The sequence below is a fragment of the Mustela nivalis genome (genome assembly GCF_964662115.1).
Source record: "Mustela nivalis genome assembly, chromosome: 17".
Classification (NCBI taxonomy): Eukaryota; Metazoa; Chordata; class Mammalia; order Carnivora; family Mustelidae; genus Mustela; species Mustela nivalis.
In genome coordinates this window covers 51603960-51616848 of record NC_139036.1, presented here as the reverse complement: position 1 = coordinate 51616848, position 12889 = coordinate 51603960, and the positions used below count along the sequence as shown (strand labels likewise).

At 37.5% G+C, this 12889-nt stretch overlaps 1 pseudogene across 1 annotated transcript in view; it reads left to right on the top strand.

The window, feature by feature from the left end:
• LOC309851458 (ATP-binding cassette sub-family A member 10-like) overlaps positions 1–12889 on the top strand; it is a 65637-nt pseudogene that overhangs the window by 34150 nt on the left and 18598 nt on the right. The window contains exons 3-11 of the transcript in view: positions 2102–2212; positions 3422–3596; positions 3781–3900; positions 4363–4562; positions 5087–5166; positions 6026–6115; positions 7267–7276; positions 7791–7871; positions 8612–8706. The product of the transcript in view is annotated as an ATP-binding cassette sub-family A member 10-like (transcript). The remainder of the gene's footprint in view (positions 1–2101; positions 2213–3421; positions 3597–3780; positions 3901–4362; positions 4563–5086; positions 5167–6025; positions 6116–7266; positions 7277–7790; positions 7872–8611; positions 8707–12889) is intronic.

Below are 12889 nucleotides of genomic sequence, written 5' to 3'. Positions count from 1 at the left end.
TCCCAGGGTCCTGGGATTGATCCCGGTGTCTTTGGGCTTCTTCTCTGCTCAGTAGGGAGTCTGCTTCTCCCTCTGCCCCTCCCCCTTCTCATGGACTCTCTCTCAAACAAATAAATAAAATCTTAAAAAAATTGGGAACAGAGAGTAGAGAGACTATATTTTGATAAAGTTGCCCGTGGAGGAGAAGAACAATTAAATAAGAGCTAGAGAGGGGGCGCAGACCTGAGGGAAAGCCTCTCTCTCTCTCTCCTTCGCTCTCTTTCCTGTTCTTTCCTTCCTTTCTTTCAATGGTAGCTCTCTCTTCATTTGCCAACTGAGAAGAATTGCTGGCATGTACGAAACGCCGGGTTTGATAAGGGTATGCGCTGGTCTGTGCAAGTCTCTTTGGGAGTGGTGTGAGATTTTACCTCTGCCCTCCTTGGATCCCATTATGAGGGTGACACCCTACCCGGTGTGGTTCAACATTAATCACAAACTGTCGTATTGGTGTCATATTGATGGTTAACATAATCTGTGTTACTAGAAAATGTACTTACTTCAAAGTTGCTTAATCGTCTTTCAGAATCAGAAATGTTACAAAAAAGTATGATGGAAATCCTGAAAAAGTGTAAGTATTGCAAGGTAAAGAGAAGACTTCATTGCTTTGATGCTGTTATTTATTTATTTATTTATTTATTTATTTATTTGTTTATTTTACAGAGAGAAATCACAAGTAGATGGAGAGGCAGGCAGAGAGAGAGAGAGAGGGAAGCAGGCTCCCTGCCGAGCAGAGAGCCCGATGCGGGACTCGATCCCAGGACCCCGAGATCACGACCTGAGCTGAAGGCGGCGGCTTAACCCACTGAGCCACCCAGGCGCCCCTTGATGCTGTTTTTAATTAAAAAAAATTTTTGTTGTGGTTGTTTTCTGATGTTACAGACAGAGTGGCAAATTAGAGAATGAGTCTAGATAAAAAGAAAAATTTTTAAAAACCCATATTTCTACTCTGAGGGAGAGTCATCGATAATATAATTATCAACATTTTTTTTTAAGATTTTATTTATTTATTTGTCAGAGAGAGAGCGAGCGAGAGTGAGCACAGGCAGACAGAGTGGAAGGCAGAGTCAGAGGGAGAAGCAGGCTCCCTGCGGAGCAAGGAGCCCGATGCGGGACTCGATCCCAGGACGCTGGGATCATGACCTGAGCCGAAGGCAGCTGCTTAACCAACTGAGCCACCCAGGCGTCCCAATTATCAACATTTTTAAAAAGAAGGTTGTAGTGCTCATGCTGGTTTATAATCTTTGACGTAGATTTGTCAGACTGAGTTTGTGATATTACTGGAATTGTTCTACTTTCACAGGACTTCTCATCACCTCTTTTGGGCTGTGGTCTTGTTTTTGATTCTCCAACAATATAATTCCACATGTTGTCTATCTTCAGAGAATCTCTTAAAATTTCTAGGTTGTTAATGGAACTCTATTGTTTCTCCATGGAGTTAGATAATGTTTCAAATATTCAAGAAAAATAAATGATCAAGTCCTGAGCACGCATATAGAAAAATGCCTGTGACCTGTTCTGGGTCCCCCAGAACCCTCTGGAGACCATGCTCACACTTTTGTGATACAAAACAGAGCAATGACCAGTGCCAGGGGAAATTTCACTAACCTCTCCTTAACCCGTGCGCTCTCCCTCCAAATATAGGATACAAACCCCTTTGCCTCCATCCCTGGCCCTTCTGTCTCAGTTCTGGGAGCTTCTGGGAGACTGTTTGTTCAGGCAAAATGCTTTTCTTCGCTCAGAAAGCAAATACTCTGCTCACTCTGCTTTATTCCTTGTAGTCTTTGCTCTGTTCTTTAACATCCAATTAATATATTCTTTGATATTCATAGGATTTGTGTAGGGAAGAAGGTGAAAATTTATAGTCTCAGTCTTGATCCAATTTCCCCAGAGAAATTAAAGTGTCATCTTCATAAATAGACACAAATATATAATTTTAGAGGGAACATATAAGAATACCAATAAATGAAGCACTGGGATACCTTTGACTCTTACAAACTTTTGTAAGGTCCATCCCACCTGAATATAATCTAAAGTCTAATTTTCACATTTCATTCTTAAACAGGCTTATATCTTGACATATATGAAGGACAGATCACTGTAATACTGGGACACAGCAGAGCTGGTAAATCGATACTGCTAAACATTCTGAGTGGGTTGTCTGGTTCTACAGAAGGTAAGAAAATAATTTTAGAAGCAAGAAGACATACAAATGGCTAACAGACATATGAAATAATGTTCAACATCATTCACCATCAGGGAAATTCAAATCAAAATCACATTGAGATACTACTATACCCCAGTTAGAATGGCAAAAATTGACAAGGAACAGCAAATGTTGGAGAGGTTGTGGAGAAAGGGGAACCCTCTTACACAGTTGGTGGGAATGCAAGGTGGTGCCGCCACTTTGGAAAAAAGTGTGACGGTTCCTCAAAAAGTTAACAATAGAGCTACCCTATGACCCAGCAATTGCACTACTGGGTATTTACTCCAAGGATACAGATGTAGTGAAAAGAAGGGCCATATGCACCCCAATGTTCAGAGCAGCAATGTCCACAATAGCAAAACTGTGAAAGGAGCTGAGATGCCCTTCAACAGATGAATGGATAAAGAAGATGTGGTCCATATATACAATGGAATATTACTCAGCCTTCAGAAAGGGTGAATATCCACCATTTGCATCAACATGGTTGGAACTGGGGGGATTATACTAAGTGAAATAAGTGAAACAGAGAAAGGCAATTACCATATGGTTTCATTTATATGTGGAACATAAGGAGTAGCAAGGAGAACATTAGGAGAAGAAAGGGAAAGATAAAGGGAGTGGGAATCAGAGGAGGAGATGAACCATGAGAGACTATGGACTCTGGGAATCAAACTGAGGGTTTTAGAGGGGAGTAGAGTGGGAGGATGGGTGAGCCCAGTGATGGGTATTAAGGAAGGCACGCACTGCATGAAGCACTGGGTGTTACACACAAACAATGAATCATGGAAACTACATCAAAAACTAATGATGTATTTTATGGTGACTAATGTAACATTAAAAAAAAAAGAAGAAAAGAAGCGAGTTGGTTGGTAAAGCAGGTTCCTCAGTCAGATTGTGTAAAACAAAAACACTTCTCTAAAGCAAATTTAGAATAGGAACTACTTATTTCATATTTATATAAATTCATGAGAATGCTTGTATCTCCCTCTGCTATTGTCATTCCATGTCCACTTTGCATTGCTGTGGAACCTGATATTTATGTTAAGAATAATCTGAATTTCTCAATGTATTAATTATGCAATTATGAAATGTGATGTTTCTTCAGTTAATACCCTATTCTTACCACTCTTTCTAGAGTTACTATCCTGGTGTTGAATACTTTAAAATTTCTATTTACAGGATCAACCATTATTTGTAATACTCAACTCTCTGAAATACTAATGCGGAAGAAATGAGAAAGAACTTTGGATTTTGTCCATAATTCAATATTCAATTTGACTTTCTTACTGTGAGAGAAAACCTCCGGCTATTTGCTAGAATAAAAGGGATTCAGTCAGAGGAAGTAGAACAAGAGGTAGGTGAAGATATTAGAACTCATGCCTTTGAAAATAATATACTTTGCTCTTGACCATGTTTCTGTTAAACTATTACTTCATTTTTTCATAAACAAAGCTTAATAGATGAAGTTCTTAGAATCTAATTATTAGAAGAACTAATTAAAGCAAAATATTTTGTATTATGTAGAGTTTTTTTAATAGATAAAAAGAGTTATAATGGAATTGGACATACAAAACATTTAAGATATTATTGCTAAAAAATTAAGTGGTGGACAGAAGAGAAAACTAACATTTGGAAATGCCAATTTAGGAGATCCTCAGGTAAGAGAAAAAAATATTTTTTGAGATTAACTTTTTTAAAAAAAGATTTTAAAAGATTTTACTTACTTGAAAGGGAGTGAGTGTGAGAGCATGAGTAGGGAGGGGCAGGTAAGGAGGTAACGGGAGAGGGATAAGCAGACTACCTGTTGAGCAGGCAGACAACGCAGGGCTTGATCCCAGGACCTTGAGATCATGACCTGATCTAAAGGCAGACGCTTAACTGGATGAGCTACTGAGGTGCCCTAAGATTAATTTGTATTGAAAGCTATCAAGCTATTATTAAAGTCCAAACTCTAATTACTAAATTATAAGGGAATATTTGTAACACAGGACCATGAAAGCCTCTGAGGAATCCACTGGAGGGTTGTATTTGAATCTAGAAATCATATGGGCTTCCATGCAACTTTCTAAAGATCCTTACTTGGAAGTGGAAGATGCTTTCACACTCTTCCTGCTCTGTAGGTTTTGCTACTGGATGAACTGACTGCTGCATTGGATCCTTTTTCAAGGCATCAAGTTCAGACCTTCCTGAAAGAGCATAAAACAAACCGCACAATCCTTCTTAGTACCCAGATCATGGATGAGGCTGACATCATTGGTGATGATTCTTGGTTTCTTTCTTCTAATAGATTTTTAAGGATCGAATATTCGAGATATTCTCTATAATCTGTTTTTAAAAATAGAGAATCTTGTTTGTAATCCATTTGAGTGACTGCCTTGTAAAGATGAAATTTGCTTTGGAGGAATTCTGATTCCCCAGTGAGTTCTTAGGCCCATGCTTTATGTATCTTCTTGTCTGTAACTTTCTTCACTGTCTATATTAATCACAAGTAAATTTAAAATATTTTGAAAATCCAATATTTCTTTCTTTTTTTTTTAAGATTTTACTTATTTGACAGAGAGAGACACAACGAGAGAGGGAACATAAGTAGAGGGAGTAGGAGAGAGAGAAGCATGCTTCCCGCTGAGCAGGGAGCCCAGTGTGGGACCCAATGCAGGGCCCTATGTGGGGCTTGATACCAGGACCCTGGCATCATAACCTGAGCCGAAGGCAGATGCTTAATGACTGAGCCACCCAGGTTCCCCCTCCAATATTTCATATATAGTTTTTTTTATTGTTAGATAGAAAAAACTTTTAAGCTGGGAAAATTGTTTTTAAATTTAAAATCCTTTGTTGTCTTCTTAGGAGGATCCTTTGTTCATTAAGCAACGTGTTGAATGTGAACAAGAAAGATTGGAGAATTAGAGATGAAACATATGTTCTGCGTAGGATATAGTGGCAGCTGGGGAAGACGAGTTTCAGTAAGTCAGGAATGGATGCATGGCAGAATCTTTAAAAAATGAAGTCAGAAATGGACTCAGTGAAGAGAAATTTTTGCTGTCTAATGTGCTGTATAACCTTATTCTAAGTTTCCTTCATGAAATCTGACGTAAAAGACACTTCCCCTCTGAGTCCATTTCCTCCTGCCTTACAAAAGCTACGAAACGCCATCTCCAAACTTAATGTCTTAAGTCAATAACTATATATTGAGTGCATGACTTGGAGGGTTGGAATTTAGGGTGGATTCACTTAGAAAGATTTTCATGTCTTTGACTGGATTTGCTTACATGTCTGGTAGTTGAGTGACCATCGGGAAGTCCAGTTAGGTGACAGCCTAGGTCTATTTCATCTTCCAGCAGACCGCCCAGACATTCTCATGGCAATGACTGAGGGTCTAGAGACTGAGCCCCAGTGCATAAGCCCATTTCAAGCCTCTACTTGCTAAAGTTGTCTAACATGCCATTGACCAAAGCATTGACCTCATATGGTAGAGGCACATATCAAAGGGTGAAGCAGGTCTCCTTGCCCCTGGTGAGAGAACACTGCAGTTACATAGCAAAGTATGTGGGTAAAGGGAGAGTGGGAAGAATTGGGCTTGAGATGTTTTATGCCATTGGATAAGCTGTGAGGGATGCAATGATTTTCTGAGTCCTGCTTCAAAGGAGGTGGCGCTGCACCCAGGAACTCAATTATATCAAGACTACATTCACACCGAAAAGCTCATTTAGTGATTTGATCTCCAGAGCAGAGAATATACCCATATAAAGAATTCACATAATTTATTCTTTCTTCCTTTCTGCTCAGATAGGAAAGCATTTCTGTCTATAGGAAGCTGAAAGGGGCAGGGTCATCTTTGTTTCTGAAGCAAAATTGCGGTATTGGATATCTTTTAAGGTAATGTATTCTGGGAGTAGCTTTTTTTTTTTTTTAATGTTATGTTAATTACCATACCATTAGTTTTGATGTAGTGTTCCATGATTCATTTTTTTTGTGTGTGTGTGTGTATAATACCCAGTGCTCTGTGCAACACGTGCGCTCCTTAATATCCATCACTGGGCTCACTCATCCCCCCAACCCCTTCCTCTCTGAAATCCTCAGTTTGTTTCCCAGAATCCATAGTCTCTTAGGGTTCATTTCCCTCACCTCTGATTCCCCACCCCTTCATTTTTGGGAGTAGCTTTTTTTTTTTTTTTAAAGATTTTATTTATTTATTTGATAGAGATCACAAGTAGGCAGAGAGACAGGCAGAGAGAGAGGGAGGAAGCAGGGTCCCCTCTGAGCAGGGAGCCCAACGCGGGGCTTGATCCCAAGATCCAGAGATCATGACCTGAGATGAAGGCAGAGGCTTTGACCCACTGAGCCACGCAGGTGCCCCTGGGAGTAGCTTTTTAATACGAATGTCAATATAAGGGGTGACATTTCATGTAATCCTCTGGAGATATAAGAAAGCCAACTTAATATTTGGTGGAAATTGATGTACAGTAAGCGGTACAAGGTATCCCCCTCATTAACATGTGCCTTGATATTTATCTCTTGGTTTTAAATCTTTCAATACAACATTTTTTGGCTAATATATCAGAAACATTTACAATCATGTTTACAAAAAACAATTGATAATTTATGGGGCGCCTGGGTGGCTCCACTGGTTTAGTGTCTGACTCTTGATTTTGGCTCAGGTCATGATATCAGGGTAGCGAGATTGAGTCCTGTCTTGGGGTCTGTGCTTGGTGTGGAGTTTGCTTTAGATTCACTCTTTCCCTTTTCTTCTGCTCTTCCCCTCTCCTCACTCTTGACCTCTCTCTCTCTAAATTAAAAAAAAAAAAAAAAAAAAAAAAAGCAATTGATAATTTTTAACAAAACAATTGGCCCTAAAGTTCTGAAATTGTATTCCAAATTACTTTATATGTCAGAATCAACTCTGATGTCAGAATATCAAAAGGGATAATTTAGAAAGCATGGCATATCAACAGGAGAGTTATTGGCATTAATAGAAGCCATTTGCCACAAGAAAGCAACCGTTTATTAAAAATTTTATTAATTTTTAGTGGTCCAGAAGTAATAGAAATGTTTCATGTACTTTAAATCCTATTTTATATATATATATATATATATATATATAATCTATCTATCTATCTATATATATGTTTTTACATGATAAACTGTTTTTACATGATATATGTTTTTACATGATAAACTGCTCTCTATCTGTCTACCCATATAGCCATATAATATGTATACTGAAATTTCCACTTACTTTAGTTACATTTTAGGAAGTTGCCTAGGGGTTTGGGGTCGACATGTAATGCACTGTATTTTTTCCCATTTAAAATAATTCAAACAAGGCTCCCATTTAACACTTGGAAATAGAGCATCTTATTTTTAGGAAACTGATTACTGAAATTAACAAGAGATGCTGCTAACAAATACAAATTACTTAATAAAAAAACTGTCTTTTAATGAACAGTGCTGTTGGAGATGAATTCAAAAGATTTATGCTTTTTTTTTGAAATGTTAGTTTACATTTCAGGAATGAAATGTGTAATCCAGAAAGAATTATATCCTTCATTAGCACATTTCTGATGCCACCTTAACAGCAGAAAGTGAAAAACATGTGTATATTTTGCCCTTGGAAAGAACAAACAAATTTCCAGTAACTTACCATACGATCACATAGAATACAGCTAAGTGTCCATGATAGGCTGACTGCATTTTCTGTTTTCCATCAGTTGGATTTTAAAGCTTCTCACCTGACACTATTTATTCCTAGGACCTCTGCCTCCTGTTTTTCAATTATCAGATACCTGGTTTTAATGTGATAGCAGCTAAAATTTCCATGAATGTATTTCACAGGAAAACCCAGATTTGATCTCTATGTCAGCATTAAATGAAGTTTTGAAATATTTTTTTGAAGTAGAAGAACTTTTCATTTCTTTTAGAGACACTGATTAAATAAGGTCTTTTCTTAAAAACACTTGGAAGTAAGTCAACAAGGTTTTATTATTTTAATTGTAAGTGTAATATGCTCAATATAGAAAAATTAGAAAATACAGAGAAGGAAATGTAATTTACCCATGCTTAATGAATTTTTAGGTAGATATACATACTTATACAAACATGCACATGGTCCTAGTGATGCAAGAAATTTTAAATCTTATGAAAGAGAAAAGAGATGAAAAATAATTTAATTGATTTAAAGGACAAGAGAGCATGGAAATATTTTTATTAGATTATTGTGGCAGCTTTAATATGAAAATATGTTTAGATTTGTCTCTTCTGAGTAATCTTTAGGACTTTGTATTTTAGTGTACTTATTATCAATTTTAATTACATCATCTTATTACTGTCTGCTTTTTAGATCTTTACAGTGACCTTAAGAGGTGTACTGACCAGGGCATAATAAATTATGGTGTTTCCATGACAACTCTCAATGAAGTCTTCATGAACCTAGAAGGCAAATCAACAGTTGATGGGCCAGATATACTGATGTGTGTCTAGCAGAAAATTAGAAAAAGAAAATAGAAAATGATGATGTATTAATTAATCTTTTATACGTTCTTGTGTGGAATTCTGCCTAGAATGTTTATTAGATATAAAATAAGATTGCCCACTTTTGAAAGTGTCATAATTGTTTTATATCTAACATAATCAGACCTCGTGCTAGGTAATAATTCTATTACAGTGCCCACTTCCCCATATCATCATTAGCTCTCTGCTAATGCCATGACTTCTGGCTTCCTCTGTTACTTACCATTTCCTATAAAAATGTACTCTTACTTAGGCAGTAAGTTAATTCTAATTGATGTATTCATGAAGAAAAGATCAATAAGGTGATATCTTCCCTTCGTTTAGTTGGTAAAAGTAATAATTACAAGAATGTAGGAGCTAACTAGGTGCTAGTCATTGTGCTCAGCTGTTGGATTATGCGATTCTTAATTCCCATAATAACTTTATTAAGCAGAGAGAAAACTGAGATTTGGAAAAATTGAATGATTAGTCAGAACCATATCAGCTGCTGTGAGGCATATATGGGATTCAAATCAGAGGTCCTTCCTGGACTTTTTATTGTTTAAAACTAGTGTCTTGAAATAGTCACAGGAATGTCAGTCATCAGTGATGAATTAATCCTGTGGAGAAGTTGTGGAGAAAGTGGAGACCTTGTAGAAACTCAGCTATAGGGGCACCTGGGTGGCTCAGGGGGATAAGCATCCAACTCTTGATTTTGGCTCAAAAGTCCCTTAGTGAAGAGATGCTATTGGTATGAAAGAGTAAATGCTTCCCAAGAAGCCTAAACCACCCTCAAAAATGAATTTACTCACTCATTGCATTTAAAGTTATCTGAAGGACTTGAATATGAGTTATGGATATTAGTAGCTTAACTTGTTAGAACAAACAGTCTGTTTTTTTTTTTTTTCAAAGTTTGTTGAGAGAAAGTGCAAATAACATAGTCCACTATAATGGTTTATTATATGGTTGCAGATGTTGGCATTCAGAAACAGGAGAAAGTCAATGAAACAAGAGATACAGCAACTAATCTGAAATGCATCAGGCTCCTTGTTCTCTGTCTGGATTGAGAAAGACCATCAGTACTGGGAGTCTCTGGAAACAACAGGCATGGGCCATGGAAAGGCTTCACTTCTTACAGTTGAGGCATGAAAGGAAAATTCTTTTGTCCTTGTAAATATCGGACTACTTTAAATCTCGTCAATACATGGAAAAATGTTTAAATATGAAGGAAATATGTCTATTAATTTCTTCACCTATTTAACAAAGTTTTTGTAGTGCCTGTAAGTGTTATCCTACAGTAGTGAGCAGAGTTGACAAGGCCTTTCAACTTACATCTTCTGGGGAAGAAAAATACCAGTGAAATAATTACCCAATAAAGATGTTAATTGTTAAATTGTTAAAGATGTTAATTGTTCATTATATCACAAATCTTTATTGAAGCTTGTTATGTGTTAGGCATTGTTTAGGTGCTGTGGTGTTTACCTTCTGTTGGGAGGAGAAGGTAACAGATAACAAATATAAAAACTAAATAAGTTATATAGTAAGTTACACACAATAGAGTAAGGGGATGGGAAAGTCTGGTGGGAGTTAAGTGTTCATTATAATGTTGGCCTCATTGAAATGGTCACATTCGAGCCAAGGAAATAAGAGGGGGAGAACACCAGGGTAGAGCAGAAAGCATCAACTGTATTTGGCAAAAGGGAAGTCATGAAAGGTTTTAAGAAGAAAAGTTCTGAAAATAGACAACTTTTTTTGCTTGACCACAGAAAGAAGTAGAAAGGACAGTAGTAGCCAAAGGGAGATTGAAATTAGGAGGACGTTTCTTTTTCTTTTTCTTTTTTTTTTTTTAATGAAAGAGAGACATTAGAACATGCTTCAGTGATGATGGGATATGCTCGAAATAACTGAAGATGAGCTAACTGAGCAAGGTCATGGGGAGGGTGACAAGGGTCTGGATCCAGAACAATATTGAGAACTGACTTTGATAGGGAGCAGAGACAGCATCTGTTACAACAGAAAGGAACACTGATAGGATAGATATGTTTTCTGGGGTTTTTGTCGGGGATGATAAGAACAGAGGGAGTTTCTATCTGATGGTCTTCATTTTTTCCCTGTGAAATAGACTGAGAGTGAGGAAGAGGGAGATAGAGCCTGATGTCTGATGAGAAAGTAGTCATCAAAAAGACAAGACTCACAACCTTATTAGAGAAACAAAAAGATGACTTGAAAGACTTTTACTCATGTCTGAGCTGGAAAAATGAATTCTAAGATCTGAAATAGTACATAAATATGTCTTCTAGTTTCGTGAAAGTTAAAGTATGTATAAAACAACGGCCGAGGGGGCGCCTGGGTGGCTCAGTGGGTTAAAGCCTCTGCCTTTGGCTCAGGTCATGATCCCAAGGTCCTGGGATCGAGCTCCACATTGGGCTCTCTGCTTGGCAGGGAGTCTGCTTCCCTCTCTTTCTCTGTCTCTCTCTGCCTACCTCTCTGCCTACTTGTGATCTCTCTGTCAAATAAATTAATAAAATACTTAAAAAAAAAACAACGGCCGATGAAAATTAAAATTTTACTTGAAATTGTGCACATCACAAATCTGAGGGCAGTGTGAAATCAGGCTTCTTTCCCTTTAAAACCACGTAGACAGGCTGTTGGAGGCTCCTGGTTTCCCATCAAATCATTAAACCATTGTCCTATCAACCGTCACACCCATAGAAGAACCCACTTGGATCTCACTTTCTCTTTTTGATCCTCTGTTATCCTGGGACATCTTGCAATGTGAGAATGATTTATGGAAAATTTCAAGCCCATTTTCAGATTAATTCATTTTATGTACCTAAAGGCCATATTTGTGTGTTGAATTTCCATAGGTTGGCATTTATATAACATGTTTGTGACTTAGAGGGAAAATGTTGTAGACCTGCATATTTATTTTCTTTTATTTAGGTTGCTGGTATATGGTATTCCTTTTGCCCCACCATTTTCAAGAAGATAGTGCATCTGGTGTCTAATTACACTCATTGTTGGAAGTTTTCATCAAATGTGTATTTCCTTCCTCTGAAACAATCCTCACAGGCTCCTTTTACCAGTCTGTCAGTCATCAATAATACAGGTGAGAAATAGGGACTCAATTTACTCTTTGATTTTTATCATCAAAGACCTTTTGAAACAAAACCTGAGCAGCAAAACCCTACATTAAAAACGGCTTGAGATGCTAGGAGGAGAAAGTGGTGTGTATTCCACAGCTTGCTTCATTTTCAAATTAAGGAAATTGATGGGCACATTTTCAAATCAAGGAAAATAATGTAGAGGTGCCACGGTGGCTCAGTGGGTTAAGCCTCTGCCTTCGGCTTGGGTCATGATCTCAGGGTCCTGGGATTGAGCCCTGCATCGGGCTCTCTGCTCAGCAGAGAGCCTGCTTCCCTTCCTCTCTCTCTGCCTGCCTCTCTGCCTACTTGTGATCTCTCTCTGTGTGTGTCAAATAAATTAAAAAAAAAAAAACACAATGAACATCATGGAAAATATCAAATTAACTTAGTTTCATAAAATTCTTGAATGGGTTTTTTTGAATGGGTTTTTGAATGGGTTTTGAATGGGTTTTTGAATGGGTTACTGGGACAGTAAATATCATTGGGAGGTTAACCAGACATAGCAGTTTAGATAATGAGTAGGACTGATTTGTATCAGCAGGACAAGCCCAGGTTATGAGGTATGTATTTTGTAGATAGTATTTGTAGTCACAAACATTGTAATTACAAACAGAATTCTGACAGAGTTCATAAAAATCACTAAGAAGTTTTATTTCTGTAAGTATTGCAATAAACCTTCTAACCCTTTAACTTATAAGAATTATAAAATGTATTAACATATTTCTGAAAGGAGTCTGTTCCATTGAAGATGGTAGACCAGATTTCCTGTCCCAGCATCAGAAGTAATTTCAGCCTATTCTCAGAGAGTGAAGGTCTTTACCACGTTCTTCTGCGTATTCCTTCACGTGAAAAGAAATAATTCTTATTTTCAAGCTTTGTTGTTGATTTTCTCGCTGTGTTGCTCCTTCCTTCATTGACTACATGAGGATCAAATATTGAAGACTTCGTTCAGGTGCTGAGGTCTCAGGATATACATTTAGAAGTGGACGACTTCAGAAATAGGAATGGCTCAGATGAC